At 37.2% G+C, this 9689-nt stretch overlaps 1 protein-coding gene across 2 annotated transcripts in view; it reads left to right on the forward strand.

Annotated features, from left to right (window-relative positions):
- The window catches only part of LOC124170121 (Golgi reassembly-stacking protein 2-like), a 116149-nt gene extending 107037 nt beyond the window's left edge, over positions 1–9112 (forward strand). For both annotated transcript variants that reach the window (XM_046548809.1, XM_046548808.1), the window contains exon 10: positions 8217–9112. The gene's annotated coding sequence lies outside the window, so the exon portion shown is untranslated. The remainder of the gene's footprint in view (positions 1–8216) is intronic.
- Positions 9113–9689: the final 577 nt, after the last annotated feature.

A 9689-nucleotide genomic window follows, 5' to 3' on the forward strand; every position in this document is an offset into this window, starting at 1 on the left:
AGATACATGATTACCACAAAAATCGCACAAACTTTTTAATTCCGGCGTTACGGGGTTAAGCTACGAAGTATTGTCGACGCAATGTTTACCAGTATGCACGTCAATAGGAAACAGTGTCAGCCACAATATTGTTACTGAACTCCTACTTCTCCTCAATCCCTACCATTAGTTTTTAGGGGAACCGTTTCCCTCAAAAGTTGCACTATCATTTAAGATTTCACAATCTGATGCACCACAGTCGGAAGCACTGATTTTTTTGCTGCTTTCGCTGGAATTGTTAGTTTTGGTGACAAATTTTTCGCAATAGTTCGTATAAGCGAATGCCATTTGCTCCTGGGGATCGAGCCCGAGGTTCGTAATTTGAAAACAGTGGGATTTCATCTCAAATCAGGCAGAGCAAAATCATGTTAGGTAACCACCACATTTTTCTCTGAAAGTTATACATATGAAAGCAGTATCCTTGTGATGAATAATGATCACTTTATCTCAGCTCAGAACTGAACCGTTATAAAGTTATGTACCATCCTTTGAACATTGCAGAGTCACGCCTCAGAGTAAAAAGTGAAAAATCACATAAATGCCCATTACTAAATAACCATGGCTCGTAAAGCAGTGGTTATTAATTCATTTTGAAGAGAATATATTTATGCACATTCTGGCATAACTTGCAATTCATTTGAAGCAATAATAAACAAATAGGACCTGTTCAAACAATAAAAATAGGTCATTATTTAACATTTTATTACTAAAAAAGGCCACCTTTTATTACTTTTAAAATTTGTCAGTGGGTAGTTTAAATGTTCTGCTATTAATAAAAAAAAATTAAAAAAGGTAGTATTTTTATACTTTTTGTTTTAAGGCATGTCAAAGTTAGGCATATTTTCGACTCTTTTACACCAACATTGCATACCTTCAAGGGAAAAAATGAAGGCTCATTCTACTGAGCATGCATAACGGAGAAAAATTTCATATCTGAATGATGAATGTTTGCTGGGCCAATATAATTTCACGAAAATGTGAAATTTAAAAATTCGCCCCAAAAAGCAGATAAAGAAAGGACTGTATTCTGAATAGGAATAGGAGAGAGAGAGAACACCCTGATGTCCACCTACCTTTCGCTGCTTGCCTTCTCTCCTCTCCCCCGATGAGTTCGGCTCGCGGTTATTGTCACACCACGTAATGCCCCATCCTGCTTTGCCCACACTACTGTATTAACTTGTGAGTCAGTTGAACTCCCTCGCTCCTCTCTACCCTGGGAGCTCGTATGTCATCCATGGGAGCAATTATGTGATAGCCCAACACTTCGCGGCCTCTCTCTCAATTATTACCAAACAGTGTTCAGCATAGATATTTCGTATCTTTCCAAAATATAAGACAATTGTTAACCCTAAATTAGATTGCGAATAAAATCAATTGATTTAGGCATTACTTGGTGGAATGATGAAATGTTCATGGTGAAAACAAAACCAGTACTATTCCACAAACCTTTTATTATTAGCTGTCAACTAGTTCCGATGTTTGTACCGTCATTATCAGCAACTGTTAGTCTTGATAATTATGGAATAAACGTCAAAACTAGTTGACAGCTAATAAAAAGTTTGTGGAATAGTAATGCGTTTTGTTTCACTATGAACTAAATTACATTGCAATCACTGAGGAGCATAGATTAGCATGACGCATACCCATTCAATGGTATGGCAAGCTAAATACAGCGTGAGAGCTCCTTGTTGGTGACTACGGTCGTTTGAATTCCAATTTATATCTAATAATTGTGCCCTCATGATCTGCACAGCTGGAGCTATTTAGATAACATGACTACGACAATCTGTTTGAACAACAGTTATCATAAATAAATATTCCTGTTACTCATGTTCACTGATTGTATATAATTTGTTATTTTTCGTATATTCTGAGTTAGAAAATAAAATTTTAAGGTTATGATAATGCATAGGCGAGGGCCATCACTACATGCATGACTATCGACTTTATAGTCGCCGTACGAACTTCAAATGCTATTTAAAGTTAAGAAGAATATTTTAAGAAATGAAATTGTGTAAAAATGCACAAAGCAGCATATCCATGGCTATGTTCTAACAACACGTATCTCAAATTCGACCGTTTAGGAACGGGTATCTTAAACAAAGTGTAATAACATTTAAAAAATAAAATACGAGCAAAAAACAACTCATTGTTTGCAAATTAATGCTTCTTTTTCAGTTTTATGAACTATTGGTTTTTAATTTCATTGTGCAAGTAAAAAAATTAATCGTTTTTTTGCTCTCCTCAAAATATGATGTTTTTGAAATACCTACGTATTGTTAGAACTTATTCATCGATATATAATGTACGTTTGGCTCGAAATCATAAGATGATATGCTCACAGGCCCAGGGGTGCAGCTAGGAATTACGGGTGGGGGTGTTTAGGTGCAACTAATACAGGGGTGTGTGAGGGTATGGAATACACACCAGGATAAGCGGTAGGTGCGAGATAAATAAATTGTGGAATTTTAACCTACACGGTTCAAAATGGTGAGTTTTACGGCTTTCTGAGGGATATTTTATTGATCCTTACACTATTCTATTAGTAATATCAATCCAATTAAGTAAAATGGGTAAAACTTAAGTATTTCTCTGAGCTCTGGGGGGGTTCTATCACCCAAAACCCCCCTCTCGCTGCGCCACTGCACAGGCCGATTTTTAGGAGCCGATGCTCATTTCCTTTCATTTGTTTTTGCAACGCAGAGCTGTGAAGGGCAAAATTTGCTGGCGGGGCAGGAACTCTCGTGGCGTCGACGCAACTAAGAGCTGTGAAGGCACCCTAATTGGTTTTGGGATCTGCCCAGGATTGCCAACTTGTTACAGTAAAACCTCTATGTAGTGAGCCTCTTTACATCATAAACCTCCACACTTCATACCACCCCCACAGTCCCGTCAGATTTACACGTAAATTTATAGGCAAACCTCTTTGTGGTGAACCTCTTTATCTCGTAAAACCTCCACTTATCATACCTAGGAGACAACCGTGAGATGGTCTAACTACCTCCACAAATCATACCGAGACAACAATAGACCTTTAATGCAGCCGCAATTACGTACGTTGAAAAACATTTTCAGCGATAAATGTTTAACCCTTATTTCTTTTCTTATACACCTTAAATATGCTGTAATTTTCACATTATTCATTAGTTGTGGCCATTTTGTTCCATATGAGAGCATGCTTAACTGTAAATATGAAAAAAGATACCCAACTATCCTAATCATTTTAAGTGACTGTTGAATTGAGAGAGATCACATCGTTTTCTCTCGAGTCATGGTAAAAATTATGCAATAGCACTTGCTTTGTGTTATCATTAAATGATAAATATATGTTCACTAATGCATGCGTGTTTATTTAAATGCATAAATATAATGTTTTAAAAGACAGTAGTGTCTTTCATTTCCAAAGGATATAAAAAAATGGTGCGTATCACTGAAACCTCTCTATAGTGAACCTCCATTCATCAAATTGCCGAAATTTTGGTCCCCTCCATTACCATGTAAAGAGGTTTTGCTGTATGATTAGTAATTTTGGTTGCTACTGGCATCAGCTATCTAGAGTTCAAATTTTGTGACACTATTTTAATCCATCCTGAATTAACCATGATTGATTTCATCTCAAATCAGGCAGAGGGGTGTCAGGTGACCATCACCAATTTTTCTGAAATTTATACATTGCAGAGTCACGCCCCAGAGTAAAAAATGAAAAATTACATAAATGCTGATTACTAAGGAACCGTGGCCCGTAAAGCAGTGGTTATTCTGTCATTTTAAATAAAACTCATTTATGCACATATTATGTTGTTTAGATTATCTTGTGGAAAAGAATGATAAAATTTGAACATGGTCACTCATAGACATTTCACTCTCGCTTCTTCAAAAACTGCCGAGACATTATTTTCTCATGAAGTACATGTTTGACAATTATCACTTTCTTAAAGTAAGTTCTTTCCTATTATGAAACTTGCATTTTACACATGTAAACTAGCTCTATTTAGACAAAAAAATGATTGGGTGAAAGGAACACCTGTACATGGGATCAACAGTTTCATGTATCGGTAGTTAACGGACACGGGACAACTATAGCTTGCTCTGAAGATAACACACAACCAAACAGGCTGTGGCACTAACAAATTCAGATATAAAGACATGCAGTACTCAAAATCTCACCATGAATGACTTCATTGTGTGTTTCCGAAAAACCTGGTCAATTTCTAAAACCACTGCAGTTTGTTCAGAAAAGAATGACATTAGTGTCTCGTTTATGCATCCACATGATCCATCGAAATGTTCCACATCGCCCAAAGTAAAAGACTTATGTGAAGTGCCATCGAAAAATACTCTGTGCAAATTGCCACTCATCCACCGTTTCCAGTCAGTAGCAGTAGGAGTTTGCACACATTGGATGCCATGGAAGTGAACAAGATTGAACTTGCTTTCAGTCAATAGATGTAACCAATCATTCAGATATGAAATTTTCACTCTTATGAATGCTAAGTAGAATGAAACTTCATTTTTTTTTCCCCTTGAAGGTATGCAATCTTGGTGTAAAAGTGTCGAAAACATGCCTAACTTTGACATGCCTTGAAAAAAAAGTATAAAATTACTACCTTTTTTAATTTTTTTTATTAATATCAGAACATTTAAACTACCCACTGAGAAATTTATAAAAAATAAAAGGTGGCCTTTTTTTAGTGATAAATTGCTAAATAATGACTAATTTATATTGTTTAAACAAGTCCTATTTGTTTATTATTGCTTCAAATGACTTGCAAGTTATGCCAGAATGTGCATAAATAAATTTTCTTCAAAATGAAACAATAACCACTGCGTTATGGTTCATGGTTCCTTAGTAATCAGCATTTATGTGATTTTTCACTTTTTACTCTGAGGCCTGACTCTGCAATGTTCAAAGGATGGTAACTTTATAACAGTTCAGTTCTTAGCTGAGATAAAGTGATCATTGATTATTATATACAAGGATACTGCTTTCATATATGTAACTTTCGGAGAAATCAGCGGTGATCACCTGACATTATTTTGCTCTAATCTGCCTGATTTGAGATGAAATGGCCCGACATTTTGTATCATCACAACTTCGTATAATCGAAAAGCGCCATGTATTTACCATAGGCTTTTCGCCAGGACCACAATTTCACTTTGTATTATCGAAAACTTCATAATATCCTACTTCGTATAATCAAGAGTTTACTGTATATGCCTATCAAAATTAAATTTACTATCAAAGATGACCCCTCAAATTCATTATCAAATGAATATCAACCTCCTCTAGTTCAATGCCAGTAACAGTGCATTTTAAGTTGAATTTATTTTTCAAACTTCTCTTAAAGGACCATACATTGATCACAATTCAGATTTCATCCCAATCATTCACCAATTTTATCTCCAATAGGGTAGTTTCCTTCATCAAAGAAAACGAAAGGCATTGATTGCGATTCCTTACCCACCATTAGTGTATTCATAATATACAAACTATTTGGTTTTAGAAATACCGGTTTAGACGAATGGCAATGGTCAATTTTATCCTCATTTGAAAAAGGCCAGATTGGCGCCCATGCAATGCCACTCCACGTGACGTCACAGGGACCTAGTTTCTATACGAGAGGATAGGAGTTATACATCGTCTGAGGTTACCAATGCATGCATGAGGCACAGATCTCAGGGAAACGTCTCTTAATATTCACCTATTAAAACTGCCTAAGGTCGGAAAGTTTTCTTTCGTTTGATAGGGGAATAATAATCCTTATTTAAGCCAAGCTCTACCAGCTAGCAGGGTACTCTGCTTTACCAGCTGCATTGTATCAGCGCTCGGAGCCTCGGCCCAAGGTCACCTCACTTGCGGCAGCGGGAAGCAGAACGACGTCATGCAGAGTTTTTCCCGGCATTCATACTTACCCGTCGCGTTTTCGCCCGCTTGAAAATTTTCACTTCTCATTTGATCGCAAAAAATCGATATTGTCATTTTAAAATCTAAAAGCGTGAATTACGTACTCCAGGAGTAATAATCTTTCGATTTAGGCAATAAAAAAATAATAGGAAACCACCCTATTGTGGTAGAGTAAAAAAATTAAGGGATGCATATTATTCCACGTATAGACAGGGTTCCCACTCAACCGTGAATAAGCCGTGAATTTCGTCTACCATGAAAAAACCTGGAAATAGCCGTGAATTTCATCATGAAACCTTAAAAATCTCTCAAACTTATAGAAAAAGAACTACAATTGACAAATCAAAAGAAAAATCGATATTTCAATCACGTTTCAAGGCCGAGCCACATAGGGGCACATTCATCTCCACTCGTATATTCGAAGTGCAATTGTTGGTCCGTGTGCCATGACGACACATTGATCTTGAGCCTGTGATTGGAAGACCGGCAAACTAAAGTGTTCATTAACCCTGGCATAAAATCAGACACTTCCTTACTTCCCTACCTCACTGCTCCCTCCATTTTGCCACTCACAACCTTAAGATGCATCTAAATTTTGATATCGATAGGTGACGTCAGGAGAAATAGCTCTTTCATTGCTACGTTTGAATTTACAGTGCCTGTTGCGGTTGATAAATGTTTAGTTAAGGTGCGGACGGTGATTGTTATGTCATCAATATTTCTGCATAAAATAGCCTATCAACAGGCCGTGAATTTGACGATATTTAGACCGTGAAAACCTGGAGAAAACCGTGAATATTATAATTTAGTTAGAGAGGGAACCCTGATAGATCATGTGAGCTCTTACTTTGATTGCTTTTACGTCACAGTTTTGAAACGGCAGAAAACTTTGCCCTGACGAGCCCAATGTATAGTTTTCGCATTGCATGTTTACGTTTGGGACTGGGAGAGGGAATGTTGTTCTTTAGACTCTATTTCACGCCCACTCTGATCCCTTTGTTAACACTTTGCGTGCTATGGACGTAATATTATGACCTGTTAATCATTCTGAAGATTGCCATGGACGTAATATTACGTCTTTCTATTTTATTGGCTTTGTATGTGTGAAGCCATAATATTTCATATACATATAATATTTCATCACTAGTCTTGAAAATGGTACAGTGTAACCGAAACTAGTCGGCAATAAAGTGTGTGTTTTTGTAGAAAAGCTAAGTAATTTCCTTCCAACCTATAATATTTCGCCCGTGGTACTTTTCCAGCTTACTGCTTAGTGGTTCTGTTGTTTCGAAAACCAACTGCTTGGTGGAAAAAGAGTTCACTTTATGTCTTGAGGACAAAAAGTCCTCTGTAGCTACCGGCATTCTCATCTTAGCCCACTTTGTGTGAAAATTCTTTGGAGGAAAGAACCGTTAGTTGAGGGTGCAGTGACCCCTTCTGGCATCAAGGATTTTGAATGATTTGCTTGGAACAATGCTTTTTTATGATTTCCATGGTTTAAATAGTTCAAATTGAGTGTGATAAAAAAATTATTATGCATTTTATGGCAGTGCATCATTTGTTGCAATATTTTTATTTTTCAAAAACAGTAGGTTTTCATTGTTAAATTTTATATTTAAAAAATAGCAATAAGTGTTATTCAACTCATTTATTGAGAAGAGAAAAGTCCATTTTAATGAAATAGACAATGATATAAATATATTTTTGATAATAATGTTTTAAAAAAATTAGCGAATTTATTAAAAAATGCTGGATTTTTCAGTAGGGCTTTGAAATTAGCAACGAGCATTCAAAGTGTTCAAGCAATGTTATTAAGAAATTTTAGTCATTACTAAATTTAGAATCCCTTTCCGGGTCCCATTGGTTACAGAAAGAACTTTATTATGAAGTCCCATAGATGAGCAATGACATTTAGTTGGATATACGTTACGTTGTAATCATTGTGCTGTGCTTAAGTTATCCTTATACACAATGCCCACGCTCTGAAGAATGAACCATACAGGCGGTCCCCAACTTTCGCACATAATGCGTTCCTGAAAACGTGTACGGAAGTTGAGCCAGAGAGTAGCATGTAATACTGTTGGCGTCAAAATGATGTCCAAAAAAGTTCATTTTTATTGAGATACACATCGATGTAAATATATTTTTTATGGTAATGTTTAAAAAAAATGTACGAATTTAGTATAAATGGCTGGATTTTTCAGTAGGGCTTTAAAATTAGCGACGGGCACTCAAATTGTTGAAATATATATTTTTCTCTTTTCTGATTCAGGCAGAGTTCCTCACGTCCTGTTCACAAGATAAGGAGTCCTCGGTTTCTCGCACTGGCCGTGCTAACGAAACAAAGTTTAAAGACTGCAGTGGGGAGATTTGTTGGCTGTTTGCAGTGGTCATGAACAGATGTGAGCCTCGAGATGAGAACGCAACGCAAAAAAGGGCAGCAAACGAAATCAGCCAAGGATATCGCTGTGAACCAGAGTTTGGAAGAAGAGAAGCGCAGAGCCCATGCAAGTCTACCATCGCGCTAAAGTCGTTCCCAGTTGCGCACCTGCGTTGCTTTTCCAGTCTACGTTGCGCCTTAACAGCGTGTCACTTATCGCGTTATTATTCCAAAGAAGTTGTCCCGTGCTGTGCTATGCGTGCCTCTTGTTTCCGTTCATTCCTGTGTTGCGCAGTCATGTGTTTCGGCAGTGTTGTGGTGCTTGCGTCTCATGGTATGCGTATCCAGTGTTTTTGCCATCTCTCTTCGTGCCTGCGTGCTTTGGCAATGGACGCTCTTCTGTGCGTTGTTTATAACCATGCGCAAAGTTATATCCGCAGTGCGTCGGTATCCTTCGGGGCGTGTTTTGCCTCGCAGTGGTTGTCATCGCTTGTCAAAAGGTGCTCTACTTGTCTTCTCACATGCGTTGCGCGCGCAACACGAGACTTATGTCATGCACCGCTCGTCGTCAGCAGAAGGGGTTCTTACGAATGATCGTGTGATATGAAAGTGAATATTACTGTAAACTTATAAATATATATATTAATATCTATATATAATTATTATAGTTTGGGTTCTGTGAGCAAGTTGCGTAGTTCAGTGAGAGTGAATTTGGAGTTGCAAGAGGTATCACTGAGCTATGCAAAAATTATGTAGTGGACTAAGTGAATGAATTTTATTTGTCAAGAGATGTTCTTTTTTTTATTTCCCATTTCACAGTATGCCTCTCAATTTCGTCATCATCCACAGTTGAAGTCATGAATAGGCACATACAAAAGGTGGGGTTATTTTATAGATTCAGCAAATAAACCTATTTTCCTACTAATTCGGGAGCAGAGGTCATTAACACATTGCGTACCGGGGTATTTCAATTCCTAGGAACGCCGATTTGGAAATATGTGCCTATTAGGGCGTAATGCCTTTGGTTTAAACATGGTTAAAAAGCTAATGTTTAGGATATAAATTTACCCAATCAAACGTTATGAGGCATCAATTCATTATGAATAACGAACAACAACTGAAAACGTACTAACGAATACGTATTGTACGCTTTAAAATTCTTTAGGTTGACGCGCATAAATGACGAGAATCTTTGTCATCCGCCCGGAACATTCGGGAAAAAATTACGAGAATTCTCGCCATCCGTACGCAACGTGTTAATGTATACAGGGTGTCCCATTTATCTTGACCACCCGAAATAACTTTTTGCCCAGGTGCAAATTCAAATATATGTGTCAAGCAAATGTTCATTAGCCGTCAGGGGGA

Source organism: Ischnura elegans, chromosome 13, assembly GCF_921293095.1.
Source record: "Ischnura elegans chromosome 13, ioIscEleg1.1, whole genome shotgun sequence".
Lineage (NCBI taxonomy): Eukaryota > Metazoa > Arthropoda > Insecta > Odonata > Coenagrionidae > Ischnura > Ischnura elegans.